Here is a 13,190-nt window from a genome sequence, read left to right as displayed (position 1 = left end):
GAGTGAGTGACAGAGATACAGTAGAAATATTATGTGCCAGACTGTGAAATACATTTATACCCAGACTGTGAAATACATTTATTAGCCTTAGATTAAGGGAAGCACAACTTGGGAAATGAGAGCATCCAAGCTGAAAAGCTATGGATTTATTTTAAATATTTGTAATGTTCTATAAGTTATCCATAGTTTTTTTTTTTTGTGGTTCTTTTTTTTTAAAGTATAGGTTCAGGCACCGTTTAGGAGCCGGTACCGTTTTAAAAGTATCGAAAAGGCACTGGACCCTACTTAAAAGTTATTATTTCTCACTGGCTCATTTACCAAATGAGTGCTTTTTCTTCGTCCTCCACAAATTAAGCTACTGTAGGTAGTTCGGTAGCGAGACGTTTGAATAAATTAGCGTTTTCGATTGATGATGCGATTGACAATGTTGTGATAAGTAGGCTATACCAACTTTGTAACTCGTTACCCCCCGAACACTGGACATAGCAGACGTATGTACCAAATACAAGAAGCTATCAATCAAGAAAGTATCAGGATTATGATTTCTTTTTCAGTTTTAGTTTTCGATTAATCACTTGGATTAATCATTCATTTTGACAGCACTAATGTTTATTGTATATAGACAACCATACAAGTGTAATTGTTACTAAGCCTGCACCAATGTTCTTGTCCATTGCCCTCGCAGATTCCTGCAGCTAAGCTTGGATGTACAGTACATTTACATTCCATTAAAGGTTATTGATGACATGCCTCTGAAGTTTGACTTTTTGCACCATAACAATACTTATTGGCAACTAGTCATCATATCTCTAGTCCTTTAATGTATTTGCATTGTACTAAAGTGCGTTCATTTTAAATGGGCATGTATGCGGTTGATGAAGACCTGAAGGTCGAAACGTTTCTTGATTAAATTCCTCTGGAGCAGTAGTTTTCAGTGTTCAGACTTCACTTCTTTATTTGTCTATATCATTCAGTTGTCTTGCACCTGCGTCCTAATTAGATGTTTGGGATGTGCACACCATTTTTGTATTTTCATATATGCGGCTGAAACAGGTAGCCTAGTGCATCCCAAATTTTTCAACATGAACATTTTAATATAACATTATAGTCATTATGGCCTATGGCCTTTAGAAAAATGTTTTTTTTTGAGGAGGTGGGGTAGTGAACAGGCCCCTGTGGTGCGGCCTAAGCTTTTGTTCTTAATTGCATTTTTTTCCCCTTACATTACTTTTACTTTTATACTTTAAGTAGTTTTTTAAACCAGTACTTTTACAGTTTTACTTGAGTAAAAAGCTTGAGTTGATACTTCAACTTCTACAAAAGTCTTTTTAAACTCTAGTATCTATACTTCTACTTGAGTAATGAATGCCAGTACTTTTGACACCACTGGTTCAAAGGCAGCCGTTGTCACGGTCTTGCAACCAAAGATAGCCTATGATAATTTTCTGACAGTGTAAGAAATTCAGCATGATCATTGCACACGTTGTTGGCTGCTATAACCCACATCTACTGACCAGAAAAATGCAACGTCAATGAAATCAATGCAACACAATGTTAAAACATAAAACTGCTTATCTCAAGCTCTTATTCCTTACCTTTTTAGAACACTTAAAAATTACAACTGTCAAAATGATGAATTTTTTTTTTATTTTATAGTAATGTGCGGCGTAGCGTACGAGTCAATAGGTGTCATCATCATACAGTGTGCATGCATATCGTACACAAGTTTATCAGATCCATGTTGCACAATGTGATTTGCAATGTTATTATTATATAATGTTATTATTATTGCATCTGATATGATTGCTAAAATCGTGCATTGTGTAGAACGCTTTTTCACTTCCAAAAGCTGTACATTTAACGTTATTTACTGTAAATTCCATATGTCCATATTCCATTTGTAATCTCATTACAACTATTAAATTATAATTATTATTTTGATTTATTACAGTTTTTACCATTAACAATTACCATGCTTTTACTGTTTTAGTATTTTTCAGTCTTTTACTTTTACAATTATGATCTATTTTACAGTGTATCATCAATTTTTGTTGTTGAACACAGTATCAGGATTAAGCCCACACACAATATGCTCTGCATTACCTTTTTAGTCTTCCTTTTTTCCGGTCAGTGCAAGCTTACTTAGAGTGCAACACTTCCATCACCATTATCAGAATTACATTTCTACTTTTATATACACTAGATTACATTACATTATCATCATTACACAACAAGCAAACACACTTCTGTGGAAGTCGTGGCCTAATGGAGAGTCAGACTCGTAACCCAAAGGTCTCGTGCCAATAGGTGGGGGGAGTGAATGAACAGAGGTGCCCTTGAGCAAGGCACTGAACCCCAACTGCTCTCCAGTGGTGCCCACTGCTCCGAGTGTGTGTTCATGGTGGGTTCTTTAGTGTCTACTGATCAGTTATGCATTACACAATGTACAGTACACCACCATGTATGGTCATCCATGTCCATATTACAGGATGACAATGTCAAGATTCATTGGACCAAAATGTGAAATAGATTTTCAGGGAGCATGAGTTTAATTTTGTGTATGAATTGGCCATCACAGTTTCCTGACCTTAACCCTACTGAAAGTCTTTAAAGGGTTCATAGAATGCCCATTTTCCAAATGTTTATATGATTCTTTAGGGTCTTAATGTAAAGTCTGTAACATAGTTTGGTAAAAATTTCTCAATGGTATTCTAAAAAACATTTTTTTTTTTTACCCTGTCAAAAACATCTCTTTTCAGAGCACGTAGTTTTTGTAGTAGCATTTTCCTTTGAATGTTAATGAGCTCTGCAGACCCCGCCCCTTTCTTCCAGCTGCTCTCTGAGGGACTGTTTACTTTAGCCACATTCATTGTGAAACTTGCTAATTAATAATTAATACACACTGCAGTTCAGGTTAACCCTCTGGAGTCTAAGGGTATTTTTGGGGCCTTGAGAAGTTTTGTCATGCCCTGACATTTGTGCTTTTTTCAGTTTCTTATAAATATCTAAATGGGTAAAGTCTAATATCACTGTAATCAGCACAAACTGGGCTATAATAATATGTGAAACCCATGCATGTACATGATTGTATTTTTGAGAAAAAAAATGTTATGCATGGTTAGTGAAAAACTAAAAATGTTAAATCACTTGAATAAGGGAATAAAACACATACATAAAATTGGTTGCCGGAAAAGTTGAGAACTGGAGCTTGTAGCCTAGAATTTTTCTTTCTGAATGATGTGAAAATCATCTTGTTTACTCACTCACAGAAAACAATATATTGATTTAAATTTTCTAAAACACTTTTTGTTGGTAAAAGTCATATGCAAGTAGGCGTCAACTATCATGAATATCATTGTGATTTACACCTGAGAAGACAAAGGCCTGCATAATGAGCTGCATAATGAGCCTCTCATTCAACTGTGCTACTGTGAGTGAGGACTTACAAGAAAGAGAACAAAATAAAAGTATATAATTTTATGTTTGTAGTTTATTAAGAATATATTTAATTATCCCACAACATAATTTAATATCCACTTGGGGGAGCAGTTAAACAGTTTATTAGGAACAATCAAAGCTGACTTTCAAATTTTTTGGCATCCTTTCTCTAGTCACACAATCCTTCAGAAATCCTTTTAACAATCTTATTTTCTACCAAATAAACCCCATTTATTATCATCATCATTATTATTATTATTATTATTATTAATGTTGAAAAGAGCTGATAATATTTTTCAGTTTTTTTTAGGGGGAATAAATCGAAAGAACTGCATTGTTTTTACATTTGTTAGAGTTATCTCTATTTGTCACATTTATATTATTTACATCAAGCTTTTGAATGGTATAGTATTGTATATTGTTATTGAAACTTCATAATGTTTCACTTGATTATACATTTAGTCAGGAATTATAGTTTGGAAAAAGTATTTGGAAAAAGTCTAACTAGTAAAATGTTTACACGTTATGTGAAAACTAGTACAAATAAATAAAGAGAGACTTACTCTGTTTATGATCTCTGCTGAATAAAGTGCTTCATTCTTTTTTCTGAGGAAATCCATTTCTCAAATCCTCAACCACATCACATCTTTTTGGGGTGAATTATGTCTTAGTCCTCTCATCGCGAAGCAAACAGTAAAATAAAATAAAAACTTGAAGAATAGTCTGGCTGCTTTTTCTTCTGTGTGGGCGTATTCAAGCCGCGCGCTTCAGTTTGAATCTGAATAGCGTGTTCAGCGCGGGGGCGTGGTCACATTAAATATAATGAGCGGAGATATGAAAAATAGACATCGCGTTGTTTTCATATGGATTACTTTATCTCAGAATATTTGTTTTCGGCAGCACTTGTTTAGTTTAAAAGTAGACATTCCAGGCTTTCTATAGATATCTCTCTCATGTCTCTTCGTTGAGTATTCACGGAGTTACAGTTCATTTTAATGAAATGTTTGTACATGACGATCAGCGGAGACAAAGACTGTAGACAGCGCACCTTGTTTGTTATCTTTATTTTATAAGTGCACAAAGGTTTTTTGTTATTATGTCTGTATCCAAAAAAAACTAGACCCTTTACAGATTCGATTGATGTATTGCTCTTATCTGTACGATTAAAACTGAGAGTGTAATTTAAGTTCTTTTCGGGGTTATCAGGTGAAAATGACTCAAAACGCATATATGCGTTAATCGACTCGAAAGGGTTAAAATCCAGTTGCTTTTAAAAAAAAAAGAAATGCTAATACTTTTATTCACCAACAATATGCAGCACAACATTGATAAAAATAATAAATGTTTCTTGAGCAGCAAATCAACATATAAGAATTATTTCTGATAATTTCACTTGACACAGAAGACTCGGGTAATTGCATAATTCATCTTTGCTCAATGTGTCCTTTAGAATGGTAGTGTAACGCATATTCCACAAAAATATGAAGCAGAACACCAAATCAGCATATTTGAATGATCTCTGAAGGATCACGTGACACTGGCGACAGCTTTGCCATCGCAAATATAAATTCTATTTTAAATATATATTCAAATAGAAAACATTTATTTTGAATTGTATAAATATTCCAGAACGTTCCTCAAATAAATTAAATTACACTGGATATAAATATATATATATATATAACTTCCCCTCAAAAGATATATACATGTAGTATTTAAATCTCTAAAAGTTGCACTGACATAAATCTATAAAATACCTTGTATAGTGGGTCACTGGACAGACAGTGATTTTAGTCTGAGCTAGTAAGTAGGGTAGCTCTCAGCCACATAAAAACTGTTATCTGGTCAAAGGGAACATCCAAGTTTAATCAGCTTCAGTGATGGATTTACTAAGCTTTTAAATCATTGGAAAAGCCTGATGTGATGAAGGCTGATGCTCTTTTGAAATGAAAAGATGACATCATACAGTACAATACAAAAATGTAAACAGTAATTGTCTAATTTGATGCCTTTTAATATAAAGTAACTAGAAGCTGCAGATTGATGCTACTTATTGTATTTTATAGATACCAAAATCACCAGGGTTGTTCTCGTTCTCTTCCAGCTATATTTCTTTACAAAAACTGTCTGTTATGCTGCTTTATATTGCGAATTGGTATTTGTTATAATATTATTTAAAATTTTTGATAAAAATCATAAACATACTGGTTTGTAATGTAAATAGATTTACTGTTTACTGCACTTTGTTGTTCTTGTAGTTATTTACATATAGATTTTATTAGTGCCTGCATACCTACTTTTTCAATGGTGTTGTTTCTGGAAGTATTTTTTTTTTCTATTCATTTTCACAAAGGGATAAAACAATTAATACATGTTAAATGCCATGAACCAAGCCAGCAAGACTTTTATTTGAAGCCAAAAAAAAAAAAAAAAAAAAAAAAAAAAATGGAATGAAAATCAGACAAAAAGACAACGGTACAAAACTGTGTATGTAATGGCTCTAGTTAGGTAATAAATAAATTAAATACATAAATTAAAAAAGTTTTTTTTTCACTAATAATTCCTCAATGAAACATGATAATAAAAAAAATGTTTAATTAATTTGAACAAATGACTTCAACAAAAGCATATATCATCAATTAACAATAATTATCAGTAACAGTAATAAATCATTTTCCCTATGGAAATTGTTGTGCTCCATACTGGCTAATGAACTGAAGGTCTTACACCTGAAAATAGCTTGCATCTGTGTTCTAAAATAAGGTGGTCAAATATATATATACTGTATTTTTTAATTCTGTATTAAGGTTCCGGGTGGTCTGGTTATCTGGCTGCTGAAATTACATCTTACCTGAGCATCTTTCTTTAATGACAGCTATTTAAAATGGCCATGTATTATGATGGAATATATTTTTTGCCACATACAGTACAGGATGACTAAGAATGCTAATATTACCATATCGTTCGGAAATAGTATTAATGGAGAGTTGTTGAGCATTGAGACCTGAGCACACTTAACCTGCTAATAATAATTCAGGAGTGATCCATCCAAAACTATTTAAATCTAAAACTATCCAATACATTATTAATTTTAAGTGCGAGTACAATAATGGCACTCATGTTGTTGGAGGTGAGATATAAAAGGTATATCTACTCAAAGGCCTGCTTAACCCAGCTACCCTCAAAACAATAAAATATCAGCAGTTGTGTTATTATACAATATGCTGTATAATCCTGTTCTCTTTGCTTCGCAGTTCTCTTCCAGATATCAGACTGTTTAAAGGGGGGGTACAATGGTGTTTCGTGTATTCAGAGAAGCTCACAGTGTTAAAGAGATGGATTCTCATGCTAAACATGGCCAAAGTTTAAAAAAAATTAGAAATAATTTAGAAGAATGACAGAGAATTTCTGTGCCGAAAATCTTACTTCCAGGTTGGTTTCGGCTGTTTTTTTTTTTTTTTTTTTGATCGTGTATCTAATGACGTAGAAGAGAATGGAAGTCCTTATATGATAATTTCTCCTGGAAAAGCGCACACACGTTGGCCAGAGGAGAGCAAGACCCCGCACATCAACGCTCTTCAAAATCGTCGGCAGCGCTGCATGGGATTTGTTCGAGAATGTTTCCAAATAAGTGCATTTTTGGATGTGAGGGAAGGCTTACCGTGTTCAGCTTCCCCAAGAACCCAGCGTTACATGAACAGTGGGTGCAGTTTGTTTTTCCGGGGCAGCAACGGAGTGTATCAAGTTCGTTTGTGTGTTCTGGTCATTTGAGTGACGAATGTTTTATAAACAAGGCCCAAATCTACGCTGGATTTGCACATCGTTTGCTATTATAATATAGAGCCGTCCCTGTGATAAAAGACCCCATTCATGTAAGTACAATTGCATCAGATTTCTGTATTTTGTTGGAAATCAGCACATAAGTTATTATGTTCATGGAAACAACACAAAAGATCAGTATTATAGCTTCACTCACGGAAAAGAGTCGGAAAGCTGTTTGTTCTTCTATAAATATGATAAAACTCAAGACTTTTTGGATATATGAAGGATGTAGTACTATTCTATAGGTACTCAAGATTAACATGAGATTAGGTGAAACTGTGTATGTGATGTACCCTTTAAATGCATTCTACTATCTCTTTTCACTCTGGGTTTCCCCGTGACAATAATGTACTCCCCCTGTAATTAGCCTACTCTTCCAGCCATTAGATTCCCCTCTTTTGTCACTTTCCATGCAGTCACTGATTACACGTTGGCAGGAATCCCACAAGCACAGTGTTAAATGTTCATTGTAAAGTGATGGCAGGAGAAATGGGACAAGTTGTACACCCACACACAGTAGGTAGAGAGAAGATGAAAGAAGGCTTTTCAGATGCCTCTGTAGTTGATCGCTTTGTATGACCTTATCTGTCAGACTATACATTGATTTTAGACCTAATCGTAGACGTGGAAGTGTACAGTATCTACTACTGCAAACAGTCCTTATGCAATAGTTATTAAACTTAGCTAGTAAAAGCAAAAAGACTATAACCGTTCAGCAGTAAGTAAACACAAGATATTATTATTAAATTTTATATTTGCATGTAGATGACATAAGAGGAAGTATTTGTCATAGTGGAAACTGGAAATATAGATGACAGCATGACGAAGCATAAAATAAGGCAGTGTGCCAACTCCATACTTATTTGACTCATCTGATAACAGGCTTCTAAGCTACTTGTTTAATGTTGTTCCAATAAATAGATGGACAGACAGACAGACAGACGGTTAAATAGATAAATAGTGGAACAACAATGTTAAACTATTAAACTTCCAAACTGATATATTTCATGCTAACATCAGATCTAAAAGAAGCTGATTTATAGGGAGTGTGCTGAAGTTAATGGGCAGATTGAGAGCAGGGAGTGAATGACGACCCAGAGCTTTTCACCTGATCCAAATGTCTCTAAGGACCTTTTGCTGTAATGAACTGAGCTACTTGCACACCCACAGACAACTTAACTAGCATCGACGTTAATAAAGCATTATATGAAAGACATGACTTTTCATAATTCTCCCTCTACTTACCATTTCAAATTTACCATGCAATCATCTACAGAGAATTTTCCATTGAATGAAATTGTGTCAGTGCTGTCTTTGAAACTATTAGGCTTTATTAAGAAACAGGATGACTACAAAAGCACTAGTGTAATAATGAATTAGCATTATTTTCCAGCACAGGATTTTCATCTTTTTGTAAATGTCATGGTTACAAACAGTTTATTTATCTATTTATGAAAAAAGAGGTCAGCTCAGGCTCCAGTATCTTTTTTTTTTTTTTTTTTTTTTTTGCCCTAAACAGCAAATTGAAAAACAACATTAGCAGTCTTGTGGTTACAGCTGGAAGTAATTTATTACACTTATAAGACTGGAAGCATTTTGTTACACAAATGTGGCCTTTGATGCAGACATTTAAACTACTTTAAGCATGGGTTGGCAATTGATTAATGGATTGTTACATAAACCTTAAACAAAAGATGCATTATTTGATGACTTTAATTCTTTGTCTTTTTATTGGTTTTTATGGCTTTTTGATAAATTATTGAAAAGGTTTACAGAAAAGCTTCAATGGGTATTGCACCAAAAATAACACATTTATTAGTGAAGTTCCGCTGCCCTCTTGTGTGCATAGAGGGACATTACTTCACCACCTCCCAATGACAGTGAGGTATGGAGCCAAAAGAGTCTCAATAAAGATAAATGCACACACTACATTCACATATGAACACATATGATTCATACATGCACACACATAATCCATAAATACACACACAGGATACACAAATGCGCACAAAATTCACAAATGCACACACAAAATTTAAAAAGCACAGAAGATTCACAAATGCAGCGAGCCAAGTCAGAGGAGTCTCAAAATTCACACACAAATGCAGTGAAGTTCACAGACCGCAAGCAGTTTGTAAATCAAGATATATGTGTGTGTGCATCAGAAATACACTTCTGAATCTTGTTCTGTGCATTTGTGAATCTTGAGTGCATTTGTAAATGTTGTTTGCATTTCTGAATTGTGTGTGTATTTCTGAATTTTGTGTGCATTTCTGAATTTTGTATGCATTTGTGAATCTTCTGTGCTTCTTAAATTTTGTGTATGCATTTGTAAATTTTGTGCACATTTGTGTATCCTGTGTGTGTATTTATGAATCATGTGTGTGCATGTATGAATCCTGTGTGTGCATATGTGAATGTAGTGTGTGCATTTATCTTTATTGAGACTCTTTTGGCTCCATAGTGAGGTTGTAGTCAATGAAGTTTATCACACATACCTGGAGACATTAGTTATATATCTGTTAGTATTCTCGTTAATCTCAATTGCATCAGCTCACTTGGTGGTTTTAACCCTGGATGTACAGTACGTGACCTTCATGCTGCAATCTTTGTTTCTTGAGCACACAGTTCTTGAAGCATTTTTTGATTCATGATCTGAGACTTTACTCACCCTCCTGCCATCAAGATGAGTTTGTGTCTTCATTGGAACAGAATTGCATCACTTGCTCATCAAGGGATCCTCTGCAGTGAGGGGGTGCCGTCATAAAGAGAGTTTTTTTTCTGCTTTATTGAAATGAAACACCATGTGCAGAAATTGGTTTTAATGAAGCATTTATCATATACAGTTGTTATCATTTAGGTATATGTCATGCATATTTTATTTTTGTGGCACAACAATTTTTAGTGGGATCTTAAAACTTTTTCCTGCTCCATGCTCCTGCATGTAAAATGATCCAGAGACTCTCTCTCTCTCTCTTTCTCTCTCTCTCTCTCTCTCTCTCTTTCTCTTACGGTGCCCGTAAAGTGACTTGTTCGGTTTACTTAGTTATGTCGTAGCCACAAAATAATAACTCGTGGGAACGTATTAATATGTCGTGGTCTCGAGATGCTATGTTGAGGGAACAACATCCATTTCTCGTGGCCCCGACTTCTTATGTTGAGGGAACGATATATTTTTCTCGTGGCCACGAGTTTAATGCGTAAACAGACCTGCGTGACCATAGCAACCCAGGATTATCAGAAATGGATTCATTCATATTTTATTTTGATTTAAGTAATTATTATATTAACCATATGCTCTGGCTACCGGGCTGTATTACATGCGATCGTCAGCATTCAAATGAAGTTTATCATACATAAATATGACATGTGCATAATAAAATAGAAAAACTTTTTTATCCATCCTACAGTCTTGTAAGTCCATTAACTGATAGTACTTCCCACGTAATATGTGTACATTATTATTAGCCTTATATTATTGGTTATATTTTTTTTATTTCGTTTATATACAATTTTTTTGCTTCAATTTCGATCTCTTTACTTAACATTCTGAATACTTTTGTAAATAACAGCATAAAGTAAATGCTCGACATTAACATAAAATGTCATAAATGCATACATTTTATATGTATAAATTATATAATAATTTCTTAATTCAAAATAAAATATGAATGAATCCATCTCTGATAGGCCTAATCCTGGGTTGCTATGGTCACGCAGGTTTGTTTATGCATTAAACTCGTGGCCACGAGAAAAATGTCGTAAGGATGTCGTTACCTCGACAAAATTATCTCGTGGCCACGACATAATATGACATTCCCACGAGTTAATATGACGTTCACACAAATTAATATCCCGTGGCCACGACATATTATCACGTTCCCATGAGTTATTATTTCGTGGCAACGACAAAACTAAGTAAACTGAACAAGTCGCTTTACGGGCACAGTTTTTTTTTTTTTTTAAACCAGTATGTGTGTTCCCTGGGAGTTGAATCCACAACCTTTTGTGCTGCTAACACAATGCTCTAACACTAAGCCACAGGAGCACATTGTAGCTACATAACAATAATTATTATTCTGAATTACACAATTATAATTATGAAGTGAGTGCTTCTACCCTTAACCGCTAGGGGTCTCTCTTGAAAACTATTTAACTCTTTAATGGTTGACCTAGCGTTTCAGGAAGCCCAACTGGTGATCAATCACTAAATCCAATATCATTTTTGTTTCTCCATCCAGTGTGAAATGTCAGTTTGTGAACCACGATGCCTGAAGTGAAAATGGCTTCCATTTGCAAAGGAACTCAAGATATAAGCTAGTATTTCCACCATACTCCATGCAGCTAATGAGTACTGTAGTTATGGGTCCAGAGCAAGGCTGATCCTTCATTGTCTCATCCTACCCCACTGGATCAATACTAAGTGCATGCTGTAAGTAGTACTGACCACACACTGTATGAGGTATGCGCTTAATAAATCCTTATGCCCTAGATTAAAATAATGAGCTATAAAAGAGGTGATCTCATTCAGCACCAGAGGTGAAGTAGGAAGTAGGTCAGAGGACTAAGCTGCTAATGATCTTTCAGTAGGTTTAATATCTTCATGAGAATATGATAATAAAATAAATGAGTCAGCACAGACACATTTGTGGTTATTAATTATTACAAGCCTTGCGGGGTGTGGTGCAGGATTTAAATGCTAATGTGTGGCAAACAGCAACTCAGCAAGTAAACTTTTTAAAATGAAATTAGTGTAGTCAAGTTAAAGGATTAATTCATTCAAATTGAAATTCTTCGAAACACATTAAACGCAATTTATCATGCCATCTAACCCAGTCTGTAATAAGATATTTTCCTACCGAAGTGTTTTATGCTGCCTTCACGTGCTATCGGAAATGACCTTTTTCCCACTTATGAGGCCAGGATTACGAGCTTGTCACATTCAAGTGCTTTAACGTCGGAAAGAATAAAATGCAGCATCCTGTTGGTTGACAATCATATTCACTGAGCTATACATGCAGTTTGCTGACAATTCTGCAATTTCACTGCTAATAAAACATACATGCTTCGAATGATCGTTAGCCATATCTAGCCTATAAATACACTACTTTAGTGACAAAACAAAGAGATGTAGTTGTTGTGAGAACCGCATTGACAGCAGCAGTGGTTGTCCCCTCCACCATGTTAAAAGTTTATGACCCGCCCAACCCAGAAACTCTGGTTTCAAAATTATTTCAGAATTTCCCAGAAGTAAATACAACCTGAGATGTCATTCACATCCAATTTAGAAACTCTTTTCATACTTTTGATTTTTGGGTGAACCTTCCCTTTTTAAAAGTGCAAGCACTATATTGTTTACTCTAGTCTGTGTGTATAAAAAGCAATTTATGACACAAATGTTGTGATATTTTATTTCTTATTTGTAATATTTTATTGAAATGTCATTCGATTCCAGTCTTACCACATTCAAGTAGCCTGCATAAGAGTTGTACTTGCATAATGCATTTCTAGAAATAGCTGCCTGTGGGTGTTATGAATATGGCTGCAGAGTGAACTGACTTGCCTCAAAGGGATTTTGACCACACAGTGATTAAATTACTGCACTATTGGTCTTTAATGATGTTCATACAGTTCTCAGCCACTCTAAAGTTAATAGTAGGCTATGTAACTGGCGGTCTTTTGAAAAGTTATAGTGTATATATAGAAACTTACAGTTGTATAACAGTACAGGAGACTTTCTTGCCAGTAAATGATTGTGCAGAGGAAAGTGTTTGTAAGGGACAATAAACTGCAGAAGTGCATTATATATTGTGGAAAATATGTATGAATCAAACTCTGAATGGCAACAACATTTGATACAGTTTTCATGCATAATTTTGATTATTATATTTTAGTATGTGGGCAGAGACATATTCAGATACATGTCACAA

Source organism: Carassius auratus, chromosome 31 (genome assembly GCF_003368295.1).
Source record: "Carassius auratus strain Wakin chromosome 31, ASM336829v1, whole genome shotgun sequence".
Lineage (NCBI taxonomy): Eukaryota > Metazoa > Chordata > Actinopteri > Cypriniformes > Cyprinidae > Carassius > Carassius auratus.
The sequence above is the reverse complement of the archived record's forward strand: the minus strand, read 5'-3'. Positions refer to the sequence as shown.